Source organism: Pongo pygmaeus, chromosome 7 (genome assembly GCF_028885625.2).
Source record: "Pongo pygmaeus isolate AG05252 chromosome 7, NHGRI_mPonPyg2-v2.0_pri, whole genome shotgun sequence".
Taxonomy (NCBI): Eukaryota; Metazoa; Chordata; class Mammalia; order Primates; family Hominidae; genus Pongo; species Pongo pygmaeus.
In genome coordinates, this window is record NC_072380.2 from 102141164 (window position 1) to 102164928 (window position 23765).

At 38.9% G+C, this 23765-nt stretch overlaps 1 long non-coding RNA gene across 2 annotated transcripts in view; it reads right to left on the reverse strand.

Annotated features, from left to right (window-relative positions):
• Positions 1-280: 280 nt before the first annotated feature.
• LOC134740021 (uncharacterized) overlaps positions 281-23765 on the reverse strand; it is a 48337-nt gene continuing 24852 nt past the window's right edge. For both annotated transcript variants that reach the window (XR_010127254.1, XR_010127255.1), the window contains exons 2-3: positions 3000-3094; positions 281-2896 (exon numbers count right to left, since the gene is read on the reverse strand). This is a non-coding gene — a long non-coding RNA (uncharacterized LOC134740021). The remainder of the gene's footprint in view (positions 2897-2999; positions 3095-23765) is intronic.

Below are 23765 nucleotides of genomic sequence, written 5' to 3' on the forward strand. Positions count from 1 at the left end.
ATTAGCACCATCCGAAGCTCAGATAACTCAAATTAAATAAAAACTTTTGAAACACTTTATTTATTTATTTATTTATTTATTTATTATTATTTTTTTTTTTAACCATTATACTTTAAGTTCTAGGGTAGATGTGAACAACGTGCAAGTTTGTTACATATGTACACATGTGCCATGTTGGTGTGCTGCACCCATCAACTCGTCATTTACATTAGGTATATCTCCTAATGCTATCCCTCCCCCCTCCCCCCACCCCACATCAGGCCCTGGTGTGTGATATTCCTCTTCCTGTGTCCAAGTGTTCTCACTGTTCAATTCCCACCTATGAGTGAGAACATGCGGTGTTTGGTTTTCTGTCCTTGTGATAGTTTGCTCAGAATGATGGTTTCCAGCTTCATCCATGTCCCTACAAAGGACATGAACTCATCCTTTTTTATGGCTGCATAGTATTCCCTGGTGTATATGTGTCACATTTTCTTAATCCAGTCTATCATTGATGGACATTTGGGTTGGTTCCAAGTCTTTGTTAGTGTGAATAGAGCCGCAATAAACATACATGTGCATGTGTCTTTATAGCAGCATGATTTATAATCCTTTGGGTATATATCCAGTAATGGGATGGCTGGGTCAAATGGTATTTCTAGTTCTAGATCCTTGAGGAATCGCCACATTGTCTTCCACAATGGTTGAACTAGTTTACAGTCCCACCAACAGTGTAAAAGTGTTCCTATTATTCCACACCCTCTCCAGCACCTGTTGTTTCCTGACATTTTAATGATCACCATTCTAACTGGTGTGAGATGCTATCTCATTGTGGTTTTGATTTGCATTTCTCTGATGGCCAGTGATGATGAGCATTTTTTCATTTGTCTGTTGGCTGCATAAATGTCTTCTTTTGAGAAATGTCTGTTCATATCCTTTGTAAACTTGTTGATGGGATTGTTTTTTTCTTGTAAATTTGTTTGAGTTCTTTGTAGATTCTGGATATTAGCCCTTTGTCAGATGAGTAGATTGCAAAAATTTTCTCTCATTCTGTAGGTTGCCTGTTCACTCTGATGGTAGTTTCTTTTGCTGTGCAGAAGCTCTTTAGTTTAATTAGATCCCATTTGTCAATTTTGGCTTTTGTTGCCATTGCTTTTGGTGTTTCAGACATGAAGTCCCTGCCTATGCCTATGTCCTGAATGGTATTGCCTAGGTTTTCTTCTAGGGTTTTCATGGTTTTAGGTCTAACATTTAAGTCTTTAATCCATCTTGAATTAATTTTTGTATAAGGTGTAAGGAAGGGATCCAGTTTCAGCTTTCTACATGTGGCTACCCAGTTTTCCCAGCACCATTTATTAAATAGGGAATCCTTTCCCCATTGCTTGTTTTTGTCACGTTTGTCAAAGATCAGATGGTTGCAGATGTGTGGTATTATTTCTGAGGGCTCTGTTCTGTTCCATTGGTCTATATCTCTGTTTTGGTACCAGTACCATGCTGCTTTGGTTACTGTAGCCTTGTAGTATAGTTTGAAGTCAGGTAGTGTGATGCCTCCAGCTTTGTTCTTTTGGCTTAGGATTGTCTTCGCAGTGTGGGCTCTTTTTTGGTTCTATATGAACTTTAAAGTAGCTTTTTCCAATTCTGTGAAGAAAGTCATTGGTAGCTTGATGGTGATGGCATTGAATCGATAAATTACCTTGGGCAGTATGACTATTTTCATGATATTGATTCTTCCCATCCATGAGCATGGAATGCTCTTCCATTTGTTTGTGTCCTCTTTTATTTCGTTGAGCAGTGGTTTGTAGTTCTCCTTGAAGAGGTCCTTCACATCCCTTGTAAGTTGGATTCCTAGGTATTTTATTCTTTTTGAAGCAATTATGAATGGGCATTCACTCATGATTTGGCTCTCTGTTTGTCTGTTATTGGTGTACAAGAATGCTTGTGATTTTTGCACATTGATTTTGTATCCTGAGACTTTGCTGAAGTTGCTTATCAGCTTAAGGAGATTTTGGGCTGAGATGATGGGGTTTTCTAAGTATACAATCATGTCATCTGCAAACAGGGACATTTTGACTTCCTCTTTTCCTAATTGAATACCCTTTATTTCTTTCTCCTGCCTGATTGCCCTAGCCAGAACTTCCAACACTATGTTGAATAGGAGTGGTGAGAGAGGGCATCCCTGTCTTCTGCCAGTTTTCAAAGGGAATGCTTCCAGTTTTTGCCCATTCAGTATGATATTGGCTGTGGGTTTGTCATAAAGATGTCTTATTATTTGGAGATATGTCCCATCGATACCTAATTTATTGAGAGTTTGTAGCATGAAGGGTTGTTGAATTTTGTCAAAGGCCTTTTCTGCATCTATTGAGATAATCATCTGGTTTTTGTCTTTGGTTCTGTTTATATGCTGGATTACATTTATTGATTTTCATATGTTGAACCAGCATTGCATCCCAGGGATGAAGCCCACTTGAACATGGTGGATAAGCTTTTTGATGTGCTGCTGGATTCGGTTTGCCAGTATTTTATTGAGGATTTTTGCATGGATGTTCATCAGGGATATTGGTCTAAAATTCTCTTTTTTTGTTGTGTCTCTGTCAGGCTTTGGTATCAGGATGATGTTGGCCTCATAAAATCAGTTAGGGAGGATTCCCTCTTTTTCTATTGATTGGAATCGTTTCAGAAGGAATGGTACCAGCTCCTCCTTGTACCTCTGGTAGAATTCGACTGTGAATCCATCTGGTGCTGGACTTTTTTTGGTTGGTAGGCTATTAATGATTGCCTCAATTTTGGAGCCTGTTATTCATCTATTCAGGGATTCAACTTCTTCCTGGTTTTGTCTTGGGAAGGGGGTATGTGTCCAGGAATTCATCCATTTCATCTAGATTGAAACACTATTTTTTCACCAAACGTGTATTGAACTCTAAGAGGAGAAAAAAATAGAAAAGAAGCATTCTTGCCCTCAAGGAGATCAGATTAGGAATAAAAGAAGAAAACAAAAACAAAAACAACCAAATATAATGTACCTGTCTACTAGGAACAATCAGGCCTTAGGAGCTGGAAAATCTTCACCAAATCCAATATGGAAATTAGAAAGAAAGTGGCATTCTGACCCTCAGTTCTGTAAACTCAAACACAGATTTTGGCATTAGGCTGATTATAAAGTTTTTAAATAAAATCAGAATGCAATGCCATTTTTAAGGGCAAGTAATAGAACTGTTGCCGGGCCTCCATAACTTCTTGGGGAATACCTTCTCTTCTAGTAGTCAGATTTGTGCTCAAGCCTAAATTGTAAATAAAGGAACATAGATAGGGGGCGTCTGGTCATCTTCCCAACAGAGATACTGTAAATGGGGCTTTAGACTTGAGTATTTGCCCAAGAAATGCATGAATGGATACTACAAGGGTCACTTCTCTGACCTTCTGACACCAATTTTAATTAGCTCATTCTTTAAGTATGTTAATACTTCCTAGAAAACTAGCTGTTTTTCAAATTATAAACTATTACATATGTACAGAATATAACAAGGATTTCATGTACCACACACATAAGGTGTTAATATTTTACCATATTTGTTTCCAGATTTTTTTTTTTTTTTGAGACAGGGTCTCGCTTTGGCACCAAGGCTGGAGTGCCATGGCATGATCATAGCACACTGCAGCCTTGAACTTCTGGCCTCACGCAATCCCCCTGCCTCGGCCTCCCTAAGTGCTGGGATTACAGGTGTGCACCACTATGCCAGCCTCTTTCAGATTTTAAGAAATAAAACACTATAAATAGAAGGAAAGCTTCATCTCCTTATCTTTCTCTCATCATCACCACCTTTTTTCTCTTCAGTTTAAACAACTATCCTAAGGTAAATATGAATCATTTCCAAGTACTTTTTACAAATCTGACTACATATGAATATATCCATACATAATTATGTCATTTCATAAATGGTACTACACTGTTCATATCCATTTGCAACTTGAGGTTTTCTCTCAACTTACTGGATGTGTTGAGGCACATCCATATCTCTATGTCTTGCTGCATTTGCCATAGTGCACACAGCAGAAAAGTGGACGAAGCTGAACTCTACCTCAGGAGGGGAGTAGACTATTTCTTTAAGACAACTGCAAATCTCTTCTCTAATCCTTCATGTCATGACTTTTTCCCCAATCTTCCAGTAAGCTTTTGTTATCACTTAAGTCATGATTCAGGGTCCCACGATGAGCTCCATGTACCCAAGTCCCCCTTTATCACCCTGGGAGAAGGACTTTGGACAGAGGAAAAGTGGAGCGGAACCCATTCTCATCTTTCCAGGAATTGTGGCTTCTGCCCTGTGGTCACCCCAGGTTGAGACCCAGGATATGAATCTGGGAGATTTGTACACATTCCCACTACCATTTGCACACAGAGACATCACTCTCTTCAGACATCATTACCTTTCCACAGTGGTAGAAATCTGGGTAGTTCTGCCAGCAGTTCCTGATCTGGTTCTGGTTGGGGAAGCAGCTGTCAAAAGTGGCAGTTCTGTAGCTCTTGACATGGGTCTCGATGTATTCTGCTATGTTGCTAACTCCTAAAGACGCCCCTGAGATACCTCTCAGCTCAGTGTGACCCTCAGCAAAGACTATCATGATTTTTTAATTTATTGGGCAGAGAGAAATCTTATTATCAAACTCTTGAAAGAAATAGCATTTTTGTCAATGGTACTATTCACACAAGTAACACTTGCAAAAGGTCAGGGAAAATGAGTAGTGTACATTAATAGCCAGGAAAAGGTTAAAATTGAGAAGATGGCCCTACATGTCTTGGGAAAATTTTCTTCAAACTACTGATCCTGTGAAACATTTTTAGAATGTTGTTATGTTTGAAAAAGCTCGTTGAAAATACCTGGGGAAATTTTTGAAAGGCAAAGAGTTAGAAAATGAACAACCTCATATAAAGTTAAAAAGCTTCTGCAGAGCAAAGGATACAGTCAACAAAGTGAAGAGACAACCCACAGAATGGGAGAAAATATTTGCAAACTACCCCTATGATATCCAAGTTGTAAGAGAAACTCCTCTTTACTCTTCCCTCTCCTCTCCCCAAGCAAAAGAAAGAATTCTCTTCTGGGGCTGTGAGCTGTGCTGCCTTGGTATGCGGGGAGGGGTGGCACACACAGTCCCTTGGCCACCTGGGCTGGTGTCTCACTAGGTCATATGCCTGCCAAATCTACTGACTCTGAGCCCAGCACAGCACCAGGATTTGCCCAGGAATCGCAGCTCTTGTGGCTTAGACTCCCTTTCAACTTTATTTAGGACCCAGAGCACTTTAGTCCACAGTGTCGAGGCTTGCCAGAACACAGGTTCTGACTACTGGGATAGGCTACCCGCTCTGGATAGGGCTGGTCTAAATGCTCCCTCCATGGGTGGTGGCTAAGTTCTGTCCCGTGTTGCTTTTCACTGTGACAAGGTAGCACCGAGGTCCAATGCAAAGTCCACAGATGCTGCACTCTCCCAGCCCCAAGGGCACAGGCTGTCTTTGTACCATGTGGCCGCTGCTGAGGAATGCTGGAAGAGCACTGTCAGCAATTTAAGGCTGTCTTTCTTATCCTATTCAGTGCCTCTTTGGGTAATGTGAGGTTAAAACCAGGTACTGTGATCATGCACCTGCTTGTTTGTCATGAAGGTGCTTTTTGTGTAGATAGTTGTTAAATTTGGTGTTCCTGCAGGGAAGACTATTGTTGGAGGCTTCTATTCAGCCATCTTGCTCAGCCTCCACAAATGCTTTCTGTGAATTTTTTTAAAGCAGTCAGATATAGAGAGAATAAAACAGTGATTACCAGGGTTGGAGTGTGGGATAGGAATTGGGAAGTTATTAGGCCAACGGATACAAATTAGCAAATATATACGATGAACAAATGGAAAGATCTAATATACAATGTGAGGACTATAGTCAATAATAGTGTGTTATATTCAGGATTTTTTCTAAATGAGTAGATTATAGCTGCTCTTGCCATAGGGGGATAAATGAGTAACTGTGTGAGACGATGGATATGTTCCTTTGTTCCACTATAGTGACCTTTTTACTGTATATATGCATCTTATAACATCATGTTCCATATCTTAAATACACATAATGATTTTTTTTAAAAAAGAGTCAGCCTTTTCCAGGATGTGGGAAAGGATTTGCTTGCAGCAGCTAAGTAACATCACATACTGTACATAGTTGTTGGTCAGGATAATTACATAGCAAATCACTTATGTGGAAAAACGCTCAGTAGATGAATACAAAGAGACAGGAGCCACCTGATGAGCATAGCAAAACAAGCTGTGAAAAATAAATACACATACACACCCTCTGCTCTAATGTTCTTAAAATCCCCTCCTGTCACACACTGCAGTTCCCTGTTTGGCCATCTCAGCTGCCCTAAAGCTGGCTAGAAAAATGATGGGCAATTAGAACGCTGCTCAGCAAACCAATTACAAAACGAAATAAGAAGATTAGAGTATGGACATGTTTGGAAGAAGATTTAGGGGAAACCTTTCTAGTTTGAAATGGTGAATATTAAAGATGGAGCAGTTCCCACAATCATTTGAGTCTATTTTTTATTGAAATTATAATAACAAATTAGCTTTGCTAATCTTATTTCATTTACTACAACAAACCCTATGAAATTTTTGCTGCTCATGGTATCATCGTCCTTATCTTTGAGATGGGTAAACCAGATCATTCAGAGTGATTTAAGAGGGATTTATCCAAGACTATATGCCAGTGAGTGGGAGAGCTCAAGGCTCAATCTCAGAACTTTTTTTTTTTTTTTGGTGCAGTAATGTGATCATAGATGACTACAGCCTAGAACTCCTGGCCTCAACCACCCACAGTGCTGGGATTGAAAGTGTGAGCTACCATGGCCAGCCAATTTCACATCTTCTGACTCCAGCTACTATGGCATTTCCGCGACACTATGCCTTTTCTTGCCAGTGATGAGTGAGGTCAGCTGCTATCCAGTAAATGAAATGGCTCCAGTTTTTCATTTCCTCTTGATTGTCTTGTCTAGTGGTTGCATTAAATCTGGAAGTACTTGGTCCTGTCTGCCTCCAGCCTACTGTTCCCCTGACTCCTGATAAGTGACTAAACAAAATGACAGGTACAAGGGGATTTCCAGTCCTACTGGCTTGTTTCTATGTGGTCTTTGATTTTTCAAGAGCAATAAGCAAAAAAAAAAAAAAAAAAAAAAGAAAAGAAAAAAGAAAAACATGTCTCTTATATATGCCATCTGAATTTCTCTCCCTTTCTTACCATGTGTACTTACATAGAAATACCAGTTGCTGTGTTTGCACAGCACCCAGCTGTTAACACTGAAAGCCTCTCATTCTTCACACCCATTTTCCAGGCTCTTTGATGTAGGCTCAAGGGAAGGGCACCTCCCCTGCAGTCTAAGCATGATCCAAGTGGAATGATTCACACCAGGCCCTGCTCTTCTTTTCAATGTAAGTAAACCTGATGTGTATCTTACAGAAACTGTTATTGGCAAGAATTCCTCCCCCGTCCCACTCATGTTCTATATTCATATTTCTGAGGATATTCACAGATCTCTACCCATATTTAAATTAAGGAAAGTGCATCTTAAAGCTTCTTAAATCTATGAGAGACCCTGGCCAGAGACTGACCAGAAACAAGCAGGACATAGGGTCTGAAGAAGCACATTCCTCCCTCAGGTCCTCTGCACACCTTCCTTCCCCTTTGATGGGACAATCAGGAGGCAACGTCACATCTGTCCTTATTGAGTTCTTGCTAGTTTTTTTAAAAATCTATTTATTTATTTATTGACTGGATTATGAGACCAGCTAATTTTTGTATTTTTGGTAGAGAGGGGGTTTTTACCACGTTGACAAGTCTGGTCTCAAACTCCTGGGCTCAAGCTATTCTCCTGCCTCAGCCTCCTGAGTAGGTGGGGCTACAGGTGCACACCACCATGCCCGGCTAATTTAGAGATGGGGTTTCACTATGTTGGCCAGGCTGGTCTTGAACTCCTGACCTCAAGCGATCCACCCGCCTCGACCTCCCAAAGTGCTGGGATTACAAGCGTGAGCCACCGCACCCAGCCCCATTAGGTTTTGAGTTTGTAATCTTAATTACAGTATAGTCATATAAACATTAGTTTTTCTTCATGAAATAACTGTGATTGAAAGTCGTTTCTTCCCCTGACTATACACTATCCTTTCAGGTTATACTTGTGTTTTGCTGTTGTTGTTCTTGCTGCTGATGCTTTATGGATTTCAGAATGACGGAAAAGGAAAACAGCATAGGGAAGCTGATCCTCTTCCACACCCAGAGGGCCATTCTGCTGCCTCTCTTCCAGACACAAAAGGAGACAGAGCAGACATTCATGTGGCTGAATTCCTAATTTTCCATTATAGCTGTCTGCATGTGTGAAAAAAAGGATAAAAACCAAAGACTTACCTTAATCTTCATTTCAGTCTATTTGGCATTTCTTGCACTTCCAAGTCTGAGGGATGAGTTATCTACCACAGCTAGGAAACTTTATCTCTATGCATTTACATTTGAACATTTTTACCAACTAAATAAAAGATAGATTGCTCTTAACTACTGCAAAATATGATTACTTTTTTCTAATATATAAGACTAAAATTTCTGCCCTATCTAGTTTTTTACATAGAAAGGTTAATTTCTATGAATCATTGCAAAGATAAAAATAAATTTTGATTAAAAATATTTATTCAATGGAAATACTATAAAGGGAGGATTTTAATATTGTTTCTACTGATTTAACTTGTCTTAATGGAAAACATCAGTGGATCACGGCTTTGAGAATCTCAGACTCATAAGAATTACCACCTGTTTTGTGTTTGCAATGTGCCAGACACGGTAGTAGAGGTCAGGATTTCAGAAATAAGTTAGATGTAATTCTGTCCCCAAATAATTTATGCCTAATAATAAAAACAGGTTTATGCCCACTTTGGAACCAGTTGGAAGCCAAGTTTTTATTATTTATTTATTTATGAGACAGGGACTCATTCTGTTGCCCAGGCTGGAGTGCAGTGGCACAATCTCATCTCACTGCAATCTCATTGTCCCAGGTTCAAGTGATTCTTGTGCCTCACCCTCCCAAATAGTTGGGATTATAGATGTGCACCAACACACCCACTAATTTTTGTATTTTTAGTAGAGACGGGGTCTTGCCATGTTGGCCAGGCTGGTCTCAAACTCCTGGCCTCAAGTGATCCACCCACCTCAGCCTCCCAAAGTGCTGGGATTACAGTCGTGAGCCACTGTGCCCAGCTGGAAGCCAAGATTTTAATGCAAAATAAGAATTATCTAGGGTGAAGCTATACTATTGTGAAGGGAGTACAGAGCTGGCTTGAGATTAGAAAGGTTTTCTAGAGAGGCCACCCTCTCTAGAGTCAGGTTCAAAGTTGGGTAATACCAAGTGATTAACAAATACATCAACAGTTAAGGGCAGTTTAGGTGAATAGACTATGTGCAGATCATCTAACATAGTCACTGAAGATTAAGTAAGAATAAGAAATAGGCCTTGCTAAGCACTATAGGGAGGGAAGACAACCTAACCGATAATTATGATGAGTATCATAACAGAAGCGAGCACAATGTCCAAAAACTGCATAGAGGAGGGTATTTCACTCAGCTCTGCAGATCAGAAAGGCTTCCCAGAACAGCAATGCTTTAGCTGAATCTTAATGAATAAGGATTTTCCCTGTGGTCAGAGAAATGGGAAGGAAAGGACAGTTAAGGAGAGATTATACGGAAGATATTGGAAATGGAATGGATAATTTGTGCTCAGTCATTCAGCACTTACTATGTGCTAGACACTGGATGTCATCACAAGATGGGGTGGAGATTGATCTTGGACAAGACATACAGCAGCCAGATCATCTTTTTAAAAAGTAAATCACATCATTTTACTCTCCTATTTAACAACCTCCAAAGTGTGCTCCCCTTGCAAGCATAATAACTATTGTGGGTTCTTAGCATGACCCACAATGTCCAATATGATCAGTTCCCAAAAAATTTCGACAAGCTCACCTCCTGCCACATGCACTTACTCCCTCTGGCACTTTTTCCGTTTTGTAGGACAAACCTTTAGCTTCCCCAGGGGATTTTCTCCCTCCACCTGGAATGCTCATTCCTCATCATTTAGGTCTTAGCTCAGATGCTTTCAGAAGCCTTTCATTATCACCATATGAGAGTAACTCTCTTCCCCCAATGCCCTGCCCTAGACTATCTCAGCCCCATCTCCCTGTTTTTCGTTGTTGTTTTTCTTTCTTTCTTTTTTTTTTTTTTTGAGATGGAGTTTCACTCTTGCCACCCAGGCTGGAGTGCAATGGCACCATCTTGGCTCACTTCAACCTCCACCTCCTGGGTTCAAGTGATTCTCCTACCTCAGCCTCCCAAGTAGCTAGGATTACAGGCACTCACCACCACGCCCAGCTATTTTTTTGTAATTTTAGTAGAGACGGGGTTTCACCATGTTAGCCAGGATAGTCTCAAACTCTTGACCTCGTGATCCGCCCACCTCGGCCTCCCAAAGTGCTGGGATTACAGGCGTGAGCCACTGCCAGGCCCCATCTCCATTTTACTCTCATAGTATTTATTACAATCTTAAAATGCCTATTTCTTTGCTTTGTGTTATCTGCCTCCTCCAACAATACTCCACAGAAACAGAGATCTTATTTGTCTCTTAGACACTGCTCTAGCTTCAGCATCTAGAAGACTTGGCAATTATCTATTGGATAAATGAATAAATAATGACGTTGAGAGTGAGTAAGCTGAGGGATGTTCATGATCACGAGAAGTGAGATTAGTTTAAAGAGCTTTCCTGGGTAAGAGTAAGCTCAGAGTAGGAAACTGAAAGGTGGATTGATGAAGATATAAATAATAATCCATGAGGAACTACATTATAAAAGTTTCTTTAAAAAGATTCTTAACATAGTAAGCATGACTGTATACATTGTGAGTATACAATCCTAGAAATTTATACCAGTGAATTTAAAACTGCATCTCTATAACACCATAAATCAATTTATTGTTTTGGCAAAGTATGGTAGCTATGCTGTCTCTTCTGTTGGAAGATATCTTTCAACTCATTATCTATTATTCTTTTAGCTACTGATTCTACGCCAGGCTCTCAATTATAGGATTTATGTACTTAAGGAAAATATAGCCTGAAAGACCAAATCCAATCAAAGTAGGTAAAATATATATTGTCTGAAACTGCCTCACCATATGGCTTGAGAATTTCTCAACTAGCATTTATTTATGCATTATTTGTATGGTTTTTTATTTTTAAAATTTCCTTTTTTTCTTTGTTCATACCTAGTCCTGCACATCTTATTAATTTTTTAAATAAAAGAAATACCTATGAGAAAGAGGCCAGGCATGGTGGCTCACGCCTGTAATCCCAGCACTTTGAGAGGCTGAGGCGGGTGAGTCACCTGGTTTCAGAAGTTTGAGACCAGACTGGCCAACATCACCGTCTCTACTAAAAAAAACACAAATATTAGCTGGGCATTGTGCTGCCACCTGTAATCCCAGCTACTCGAGAGGCTGAGGCAGGAGAATCACTTGAACCTGGGAGGCAGAGGTTGCAGTGAGCCGAGATCGCGTCACTGCATTCCAGCCTGGGTGACAGAGTGAGACTCCGTCTCAAAAAGAAAAAAAAAAATACTTATGAGAAACAAAGACAACTTTTTAAAAACCAACTCTTTATCAAACATACATACCTAGGAATTTATCCTAAGGATAAAATTTAACAGAATTGAAAATGTAAGTGTGGCAATGTTAACTTGTTAACTATACTTTTATTTGTAAGAATAAAAACAAACAATAACAAAAGAAACTATGCATCAACTTGGAGGATAATTCCGTGGCTTATTCCAAAAATAATATCATTTCTATGATATTCCAAAAAACATAGAAAAATATGTATGATTACATATCAAATGAAAATAGCAGAGCCTGACATGGTAGCCTGCGCCTAGGATCCCAGCTATTTGTGAGGCTGAGGCAGAAGAATCGATTGAGGCCGGGTGCAGTGGCTTACGCCTGTAATCCCAGCACTTTGGGAGGCCAAGGCGGGCAGATCACCTGAGGTCAGGAGTTCAAGATCAGCCTGGCCAACATGGTGAAACCCTGTCTCTACTAAAAATGTGAAATTATCTGGGCATAGTGGAGGACGCCTGTAATCCCAGCTACTTGGGAGGCTGAAGCAGGAGAATGGTGTGAACCTGGGAGGCGGAGCTTGCAGTGAGCCGAGATAGATCACGCCACTGCACTCCAGCCTGGGTGAGAGAGAGAGACTCCATCTCAAAAAAAAAAAAAAAAAAAAAAAAAATTGATTGAGCCCAGGAGTTTTTGAGTCTGCGGTGAGAGCTATGATCATTCAACTGCGCTCCAGCCCAAGTGACAGAGCAACACCTCGTCTCTTAAAAAGAAGAAAGAAAATAAGAGAATACAAAATAACATTAGTAGTATAGCATGTTGGGTCAAAAACAGATTTTTGGAATATGACAATCCTGATCCAAATCACATTTAGTTACTTAGGAACTATGTGACTTTGGGCATGTTCCTTATCCTTACTAAGGCTCTGTTTTCTCATTTGTAAACTAAGAATACCAATAGCATTAATTCTATCACATAGGAACAATTCTTTTGTTAACTGGAATTCACATTTAAAAATTTTATCAGAATGCCCCCATTAAAAATATTCATTTGAAAGTCATTTACACTAAAAAATTTCATCTTCTTTGCAACATACTTTATATTTTAGACTTAAATTTTGTATTTCATCATGAAATAACTGACAGAATCTACTGCTGTGTTGTCAAGTGTTTTGCAGAACTTGATAACTCTACACTCTTCGCAGTGAATAAGCCTTAAAAATTAAAACTAAGCAACTGAAAATAGAGTGCTAGTTATTTAGGGAAGTTATGGCTCTCATTGTTTTTTTCTTCCATTGCATTCATGGATCAACATCAAAGCCATTTTTCTTAGGAAAGGACTTCAATAAAGTTTCATTAGAAAACTTAATTAAGAGAAGTTGAAATATTAACAGAGTAGAAAAGAAGGAAATAATGATCAATCACATAAAATAGGACAAGAAAGCAAAATTAGTGAAAAAGTACTTGTACAGAGAATAGATGAAATGGGTTAATGAAATGGAATGATAAATCTGTGTATAACTTTCACAGATGGCTGTGATTCCAGATATGATATCTACATGCAGCATTTAGTATACTTGATAGTTTCTTTTTAACTCAGCAATTGTAAATCTATAAAATTTAGAAATGCTGAGATAATATGACTTGCTGTTTCTGGCTCATGGATTTGTCACTCAAGGCTGTGATACAAAATACATTATCAAGCTCACCAGGCTGCCTCTTTCATTTAGTGGCAGAGGGCTGTAAATGATGCCATATTTGCCTACAAATGTTAACTAGCTCATTTGCTCCTGCATCATTGGCAGCACTTCATGAATATCATAAATACCAACAGGCATTTCTATTGCCTCTTTTATAATAAGTTTATTGAGATATTTATACTCTTTTACCTAGAGATGTTTTTGATTATCATCAATGCTACAAATTGGGACAATTGCAGTAGTAGATCCCAAGAGATTTCTATCCTGATAATTGGGGGTGGCAGTAGATGTGTTTCTTAGTTAGAAGGCACAGTTAAAAGTAATTTTAGTGGGCACAGTGCATCCACCTATAGTCTCAGTCACTCAGCAGGCTGAGCTGGCAGGATCACTTGAGCCCAGGAGTTTGAGCCCAGGCTGGGAAACACAATGAGGCCCCATCTCAAAAAATGATAATAAATAAATAATAATTTTAGTTTCCCATTCACTTGATGCTTTTCGTGATCAAGCGAAGGTTGGGCTAAATATTCCAGTATTAGGAGGTTCCCAAAGACAGTTGAGAGTTGTATTTTCACGGGATCAATTTTCCTGGGGCTTAGGGCGATCTTAAAAGTCACAGTCAGCTCTGAATTTGTTGCTACACAAGCAAAACTAAACTTATAAATCTGGACCCATTGCTATATATCACCTACATAATGAGATGGGGCCATGCAGTGGAGTAGAAGAAGGTGACTATAATGGAAGAAGCTGTAAACATCTTACACTGGAAAAATAGTGGAATAAAGAGCAGTGTCAGAGAAAATAGGCCATGTGGTAGCTCCAACATTTATGTAATCATTTATTTTGCTTCCTTGTGTCCCTAGCTAAGCCTCTTCTTCCTCTGTGTGTGTGTGTGTGTGTGTGTGTTTGGTTGTGTATCCTCTTCCTGATAAGATTCCCTCTTTACACCGGTACAATCAACTCCTTAATTGGAATTAGAATTTCTCTGTCTGGAATTTATACATATATCTTAGGATTGTATTTATCAGTAAAAAAAGACCTTCAAGTTTACAAAGACTATATGGTAAGAAATCTAAGCTTAATTTTCCTTTCATTGCACTATTTGACTTACAACAGTAACCATGCAAATGGATTTATGCTTCAATGTGTAAAATGAAAGGACTTTCCTCCTTCACTTCGCACATGTACACATACGCATCTGAAGGCATTTAGCAATGTGTCCAGCACAAAACAGACAATGAATGTTACTTTCTGTTTCCTTTTGAAGGACAGTGTGTTAGCCACCTACACAACACATTAAGGAATTAATGGGCAAAGCAAAAGGCCAAGAGAGAATAGCTCAGTGGTTAGAAATATGAGCTTTGGTGTCAGACCGGATTTTGAATTCTGGCCTTACCATTTAGCAGCTCTCTGTCCTTAGAAAAATCACTTAAACTCTGATTCTCAGTTTCCTCTGGTACAAAGTGAGGATAGTACTACTTAGGCCATAGAACGTTTGTTAAAAGTAACAAGCTATTGCATGCATGCAACACACAAAGCACAGTTCCTAGAACATAATATGTACTCAATTACGAAAAGAATTTTAATTTCTTTTTAAAAAGGCATACCCATTAATCATTAGAGTAAAACACAAATCAAAACCACAATGAGATATCACCTCATACCCATTAGGATGGCCACTATCAACAAACCAGAAAATAACAAGTATTGGTGAGGATGAGGAGACATTTGAGTCTTTGTGTACTGCTGGTAGAAATGTAAAATGGTGTAGCTGCTATTGAAAACAGCATGATTCCTCAAAAAACTAAAGATAGAATTACCATGTGACGTAGCATCCCACTTCTGGGTATAAATACAAAAGAATATAAAACAAGAGCGCTAAGAGGTATTTGTACATCTATATTCAATGCATCATTATTCACAAGAGCCAAGATGTGGAAGTAGCCTGAAATTCCGTTTATAAATGAATGGATAAAGGAAACGTGGCATATACATATTTAGCCTTTTAAAAAAGAAGGAAATTTTGTTATATGCTACAACATCAATGAACCTTGAAGACATTATGCTTAGTAAAATAAGCCAGTCACAGAGGAACAAATACTGTATAATTCCACTTATGTAGAGCTACGTAGAGTAGGGGAAACCACGGAAACAGAAAGTAGAATGGTGGTTTCCAGGAGCTAAGGGGAGGGTGAAATGGGAGTTGTTATTTGATGGGCAAAGAATTTCGGTTTTGCAAGATGAAAAAGTTCTAGAGATCTGTTACCCAATAATGTGGATACAGTTAACACTATTGTAATAGTGCACTTAAAAATGGTTAAGAGTGTAAATTTATATGTGTTATTCACCACAACTTTACCAAAAAAAAATAGGGCATACTGAAAAAAAAAAAAAAGTGCATCTTTAAGGATGTTCTCTCTAGCTCTTCTCCAATGCCAGAATACAGAATGGGGAGGAGAAAGGAGAGATGAAAATAAAGAAAGTCAAAAACCATTTTCACTGTTCTTAAATTATGTTTATGGGATTCCTTCAGGTTAATGAGGAAAGAAAAATCTGTGTAATTGATAGCAAAAGCTAATTCGAAGCATCCTTTCTCCCTCAGCTTTGGGAATACTCAAAAGAGGGGACTAGAAATCACCCATGATAGATAAGAAATGTCTGTGAATGTATTTATACAAATGCTTTGCCTTCGAATTGGAAGTAAGAATAGTTAAAAGAGAGGAAACAAAACTTTGAAAGGGAGGGAAGGAAGAAGGCACTGTAGAAAAATCTTAGTTTGGAGTCAAGATGATGAGTTTGAATCCTCTTTCTACTTGGTTATCCTCTCTGGGGATGACTTTGTCAGTAAAAATGGTGATGATCATACTTTCTAACAGAGGTGTTATGAGAACTAACTCAAGATATTATGTTTGAAATGTTCTTTTCATCTCATGAAACATAATCCACACTTTACTTGTGATTTTACAGATGGCAAACAGTAGCTAATTACCACCCCAAGGAAAAACAATAAGTAATTTCTACCTTCCTGCTCACGGGGCTGTAATCATTTATTATTTTGACACTTGTTGTTAGTCTTGTTAATGAATGTCAATATTAATTCAGTATGGGAAAGTGTGGGAAATTTCTGTCTTCAAAGTGAAAATGTGACAACATACCCCCTGGGCATTAAAGGAAATAAAGCACTCTTACTAAAACAAGGAAGAAATTTAATGTTTCTTAAGGGCAAATAAGTATCTCGAATCATAGCTCAAGAATGTGATTCTATTCATGGTTCTCCCTCTTTCTACAGATAATCTAAAATATTTACAAAAGGTAATAACCAAATTCACTTCCAAAGACAAAGGAGGGAATTTCACCATGAAAGAGAGGAAATGAAAGAATTTTTGAACAATGAGGCTGATGGAATTATGGATTTTTTTCCAAAAAGGAAATAATTAAATTTTTTTCCTTGGGGTTTTTAATTAAAGGTCCTCCACATCCTAAAGTATGATGGGGGGAATGTCCATCAGAATACCTCTTGGAGTTAGTTCACAATACTTAGAATTAATGTTTCCTAAAATTGTGTTTCAGTAATGCTGCTTTCTATGTTTTCTTTTTTCTTGTATGTTGTAGCTCCAACAACAAAATATACTTAGTGGCTTTACTACTCTTGACTAACAGATTTGGGTGGTGAACAAGAAAAAACAGAAGAAAAATCTAAGTAGAACTCACTGGATATTAACAACCGTGTGCCATTTTCTAAAATAGCTCAGACTTGTCTGTAGCCTTGTTTCTTTTGTTTTGTTTCGTTCTCGCTCTGTCGCCCAGGCTGGGGTGCAGTGGCGCCATCTCAGCTCACAGCAGCCTTGGCCTCCTGGGTTCAAGCTCAGGTGATCTGCCCACCTCAGCCTCCTGAAGGGCTGGGATTACAAGCATGAGCCACCATGCCCAGCCATAGTTTTGTTTCTTGATCAGTTTTGCTTGTTGGTTTGTTTTATTGGCAAAGAGAACTCATCAGATAGGGTGTGTCTCTCTGTGTGTGTGTGTGTGTGTGATAACCCTTTCTCTGCTGGAGTTGGTTTACTTTACTACTGAAATTTTTAAAATATTTGATTAAATATTTTATATTAATATTTATTTTTGCTTTATTTTAACATGAAAATTCAACCAGTATAATTTGGGCGGGGGGGAGGTGCATACTTAATATTAAAAGCACTTGTTTATGATCTTAATGAGTTCATTAAAGGAAAGTTATTAAGTAATATTACTATAGTAAAAGTAAAATAAGTAAACGAAAGTTCAGCTCTATCTTCCAGTGGTTATTGCTTTTATTAGCTCACAATGAACCAACATTAGTTTCTTTTGTTAGTGTCTCTGAATACTAACAATAAAGCAGTTCTGCTGGTTTTCACTGCACTCATCTACTCTTGATTTACATCAACGGAGAACCTTTCACTTAGTTACCTCTTTAGACTTGCTTTCCCCACATCCTGTTTATGTGCAGTCAGCAGGAAGAAAACAAGAATGTGCATATGAGCAGGAAGAGAAAGATGAAGAAATAAAATGCTTTCAGAAAAGCAGAAATTTCTATGAAAGTCCCCAGCATATATTTTTTAAACACTGGAAACGGTCTTTGTGAATCATCCAATCTGAGTGTTTGTTAGCTGTCATCCAGCAAATCCTTGAAGATGAGGAACTTGAACGTTTAAATAGAAGTCAATGACACATTCTTTGTCATGTTTTCCTATTTCTCTAACTAAACCAAGAGTTTGCCATGGAGATGTTCTTGAATTAGGCTTCATATCTGTGGCATTATGGTTTACAGAAATAAACCAGACTCCCTAGAATTGGAGTCTGGATTCTAGCTAGACATGACTGTCCAGTGATGTGACCTTGGGCAATTTTCCTTAATTCACAAGGCCTTACCTAAAATTTCTACCTTTAGAGATTAAAGGATATTGAATTTAACAAGAATTCATAAACCCATAAACAAGAATTCCAGAGATGAAGGCATCGGATTGATTGCCCTATTGGATCAGGAAGAGGCAGAAAGCTCCACCATGAGGTGTGGGAATAAAGAGCAGATACAGTTGATTGAGGTTGAGCATGTCAATGAAAGCAGAAACGTGGTGGGTTATCCTGGTATCTGTATACTGCTCTTCTTTACCCCAAGGACATTCATGGTTGGCTGAGATGCCTGGGAGTGACATGGCTTGAGAGCAGGTTTTTGAAGGATGAAAAGAGGATATTTGCCTAAAAGTGTCACCAGGAAGCAAGGAGAAAGCCATTGTCCTTGTACTTGGCAATAAAGTTCAAGAGTAAGACTATATCTGAGATTGCAAAGAAAGAATAGCAGGTTAAATATGGAGGCATGGAAAACATTATAAAAAGTGTATCTTTGTTCAAGTAACACATACTCATTGTCGAAAAGTTAAAAGGTATAGATAATCACAAAATAAACTCACTACAGATAAGTGCAGAAAAAATAAGCACTGTGAACATTTTGCTGCGCATCATTGCAGGCTTTTCATAGATAAACCTTCTGCAGGTGTAAAAAGTATCAGATTCAAATATCTGTGGGTTGTGCTTGCTAGACAAGTCTTAAGCTGTGTGTTGTTAAAATAAACCTTATATAATGTATTGTAGCTTATTGTGAAAGGGTCAAGAAATCAAGATAGCTGTTTCTCTTATTTCCATTAAAAATCTATTCATTTCATGTTAGGAGGACAGTTAACTTGTTACCAAGCAGAACTGTATTTAAAACAAATTTGAAAACTATTTATAACCTATATGTATTTAGTCCTGGTTAGAGATAAAATTTCACAGTGCTGTTTTATGCATCACATTAACCAGCTATAAAACACACAGGCCTTTATCTATAGCAGACAGAGAATTTCAGGATTTATATACAGATACCCTACAAAGTCATGTGATTTTAAAATCAGTGTTTTATTATTTATTTATTTATTTTGAGATGGAGTTTCGCTCTTGTTGCTCAGGCTGGAGTGCAATGGTGCGATCTCAGCTCACCGTAACCTCCACCTTCCAGGTTCAAGTGATTCTCCTGCCTCAGCCTCCTGAGTAGCTGGGATTACAGGCATGCGCCACCATGCCTGGCTAATTTTGTATTTTTAGTAGAGACAGGGTTTCTCCATGTTGGTCAGGCTGGTCTTGAACTCCTGACCTCAGGTGATCCGCCTGCCTTGGCCTCCCAGTGCTGGGATTACAGGCATGAGCCACCGCACCCAGCCTTCAGTGTTTTATTATTAAGAATTCTCAAGTTACTTGTAAAACTATTCTAATTAAAAGTGGGTCTAAATATTTTCCAAAAAATAGGTTTATGCTCTATATATTGTTTTTTAATTGAGGTGGATTCATATAACATAAAATTAATTAACACTTTGAAGTGAACAATTCAGTGGCTATTAGCATATTCATAGTGTTGTGCAACCAGCACATCCATCTAGTTTCGGAAGTATTTCATCACCCAAGCTGGAAACCTGGTACCCATTAAACAGTTGGTCTCCATTCCTCCCTCCCTCTAGTGTCTGGCAACCACTATTCTATGTTCTATCTCTAAGGATTTACCTACTCTGGATATTTCATATAGATAGAATCATGCAATGTCTGACCTTTTGTGTCTAGCTTCTTTCACTTAACATAATGTTTCTGAGATTCATACATGCTGTACTATCAATACTTTTGTAAAAAGTTTTACTACTTATTATGATTGAATAATATTCCACTGCATGTATATATATAATATATATATTATAGAAAGCATATGAAATTTTAATTAGAGGAATTTGTTCTAATTCTTTTTAAAGTATTGGGGTAGGGTTCCCTAGTTATTTAGACTATTTCTCCTCTTCCTAACGAAAAAAAAAAAACATATTTTCCAAAAGTTGGGAAACAGGCTATAGCTACAACCACAACTGGTCCAACCTCCCTCTTACCCCCACCCTCACTCCCACCCATGTCTCTGCTCTCATCTCCCACCCCAATACTCACTCTAAAAAGTTAACGATGGCCAGGTGCAGTGGGCAGTGGCTCACGCCTGTAATCCCAGCACTTTGGGGGACCGAGGCGGTCAGATCACCTGAGGTCAGGAGTTCAAGATCAGCCTAGCTAACACGGTGAAACCCAATCTCTACTGAAAATACAAAAATTAGCCAGGCATGGTGGCAGGCACCTGTAGTCCCAGCTACTCAGGAGGCTGAGGCAGGAGAATCACTTGAATGTGGGAGGCCGATATTGCAGTGAGCCGAGATTGCGCCACTGCACTCCAGCCTGGGCAACAGAGTGAGACTGTCTCCCTTAATCAGACTAGCTAAGCGGCCCACGGAAGGTAAAAAATAAAATTCATTTTAAGTAAAATTTTCAAAATGTTTAAAATATACACAGGTATTAGGCCCGCTAGATCCAACACCTTTATGTCAATAGTAAGATGCACATACAAGACTTGGTGAGGATATAATTGTTTGCTACAGACAGTCCCCTACTTAAGATGGTTCAACTTGCATTTTTTCACTTCACAATAGCTCAAAAGTGGTTCACTTTCTGTACATTCCTCAACTTAAAATGGGCTTGCTATGGTATTTTCAACTCAGGATGGGTTTATCAGGATGCGACTCCATTGGTAGTCAGGAGCATCTGTATTTGCACATATCTAGGTGATGCTTAGCATTTCCAACTAGGCTTCCTAAATTTATTTTAAATGGTTGGTATTATTTTGAATTGTGTTCACAAATACAATGTAACAAAACTGTTTTAAAATACAATGATAAATAAGTTTAAGCAGACTTTAAATGAGTTAGTGAAAGCACCGGAGTATTTCTGCCATTTTCTTTAAGGAAACAATGCTTATTTTGGAATTGTGAAAGACATTTCCTCTTTGAATAAAGACAGGGTCATGCTGTGTCACCCAAGCTGGAGTGCGGCTGCACAATCATAGCTTGCTGTAACCATGAACTCCTGGGCACAAGGGATTCTCCTGCCTCAGCTTCCCAAGGAGCTGGCATTACAGGCATGTGCCATCATGCCTGGCTAATTTTTTTGTTTAAGTTTAGTTTTCGCAGAGACAGAATCTTGCTGTATTGTCCAGACTGGTCTCAAACTCCTGGCTTTGAGTGATCCTCCTGCCTCGGCCTCCCAAAGTGCTGGGATTACAGTCATGAGCCACCACACCCGACCATCAACACATTTTTATTACACTAAGCATTTGGTTACATTTCTTTCCAATTTCAGCTTTTGTTTTGAATAACCTAAAAGTGCTTCTCACAAGGCAAAAATAACATCTCATGTTAAGTTCCATAGAGAATATCACTTTGGATGCTGCAAGCTTTTGCCTTTTTAAAAAAATTAGAAGTTGTAATGGATGAAAAGAAGCCAGAAAAGGAGACTGAGAAGAGCCAGAAATGTAAGAGGGAAATTAAGAGCATGTAGTATTGATGAAGCCAGGAAGGAGTTTCAAAGAAGAGAAAGAGTGATTACAGAAGAAGCAGGGAGATAGGGGCTTGCTGCACATTCCCACCTGATGACTTAACTTCCCCTCCTCTCCTTAACCCTTTCTCTATGCCTGAAAGCACAGTCAGTTCTCCCCTGGCTACCGGTAACCTCCTTCATTCAGGACGGCCGGGCAGGGTGGCTCACGCCTGTAATCCCAACACTTTGGGAGGCCGAGGCGGGTGGATCACGAGGTCAGGAGTTCAAGACGAGCCTGGTCAACATGGTGAAACCCTGTCTCTACTAAAAACTACAAAAATTAGCTGGGCGTGGTGGTGGGCGCTTGTGGTCCTGGCTACTCAGGAGGCTGAGGCAGAAGAACCGCTTGAACCCGGGAGGCGGGGGTTGCAGTGAGCTGCGATTGCGTCACTGTACTCCAGCCTGGGCAACAGGGCGAGACTCCGTCTCAAAAAAAAAAAAAAAAATTATTATGAACATGGGAGGCTAAGAACACCATTCCTATTGGGGGAAAAAAAAAAGGAAATGGGAAGGAAATGTAAGTGTAACAGCATATCTGAAAGAGCTTTGGAATCTATAGGACACTGTGTACATGATGGAAGTCAGAGGAAATGTCTGCTGGTCTAGATTATGCAGATGTATCTTTCAGTGGAAAAGAGTTATAACAACGTAGGTCAGATGTGACAGTGAATCCACCATCTCAGCAGGAGGAACTATTACATGTGAAACGGTTCACCAGCAAATTCTTCATAATTTGCTATTCATACTGCCTGTATTTCATCACCAATGATTCACTCCTTATTCTCTGACCTTTAGTTTCCCCCTCTGCCTTAATGCCCTTGTGCTGTGAATGTTGTGCAGAGTTCTTTCAAAAGCTCAGATTTTAAATGGACAGGTACAAAAATTTGTAGCAGAGGTATAAAATAAAAAACAAATTGAGAGTCGGGCCTGGACCTCTACGAATAATGCTAGGATGCCAAATCTTTAAATGAGTTCATGAAGCCAGGAGTTCAAGGTAAGCCTGGGCAACTTAATGAGATCCTCACTTCTACAAAATAATCAAAAATAAAAAAAATTAGTGAGGCATGGTGCCGTGCGCCTGTAGTCTCAGCTACTCAGAAGGCTGAGGCAGTAAGATTCCTTGAGTCCAGGAGTTTGAGACTGCAGTGAGCCATGACTGCATCACTGCACTCCAGCCTGAGTGACACAGCAAGACCCCATCCCTAAAAATAAATAAATAAATGAGTTTAGACTTGAGAAAGCAATTAATGTTGAGAAATAATGAAGACAAGAAGGATTTCTTATCATTAGTGATGGTGGCACAATGTTTAACAGGTGAAAATAAACACTTAGAACTACACAACTTCTGTCTGATCCTCTTCTTTTCTATCAAGAAAAATAACTTCAATGAAAACTTTCAGCACTTGGAAAAGATAAAACAAGCACATTTAAGAAAGACCCAAAGTTCATTTGATAGATGAGGAATATTAAGTCCATTTAGTTATTTTCATTGTTCAAGAGAAATACTTTTCAGAGCACTAAAAGGAGTTGTCCATGTCAGCACAGGTCTGTTCTCAAAAATTTCAGAGAAGGGATATAAGCATGATCTAATGTAAGAACAGAAAAAAAAATTCTGTTTTCTAAAACGCACACACTGGACAAGGTTGCTGTGATTCCCAGTGCAGCTTTCTAGTAATTGGTTACCATGGAAAGGAGTAAGTGGCTTCCTGATACAGCTGGCTGACTGGATACATGTATTTACCTTTCTTCCCAAATCCCATAGAAATGTCAGGAGAGTAAAAGTAAGTAAAAATAAATCTCAATAAATTTTAGAAAATTCAGAAGGGGTTATTGGAATATATTGAGGAATTTCTGGAATATATTGATGCTGAAACATAACAGAGCTAAGCAACCCATGAATCCAGACCCATGAACAAGAACTTTAAAAATAAAAGATTGCCCAGCAGAATTCTGCAAAAGTCT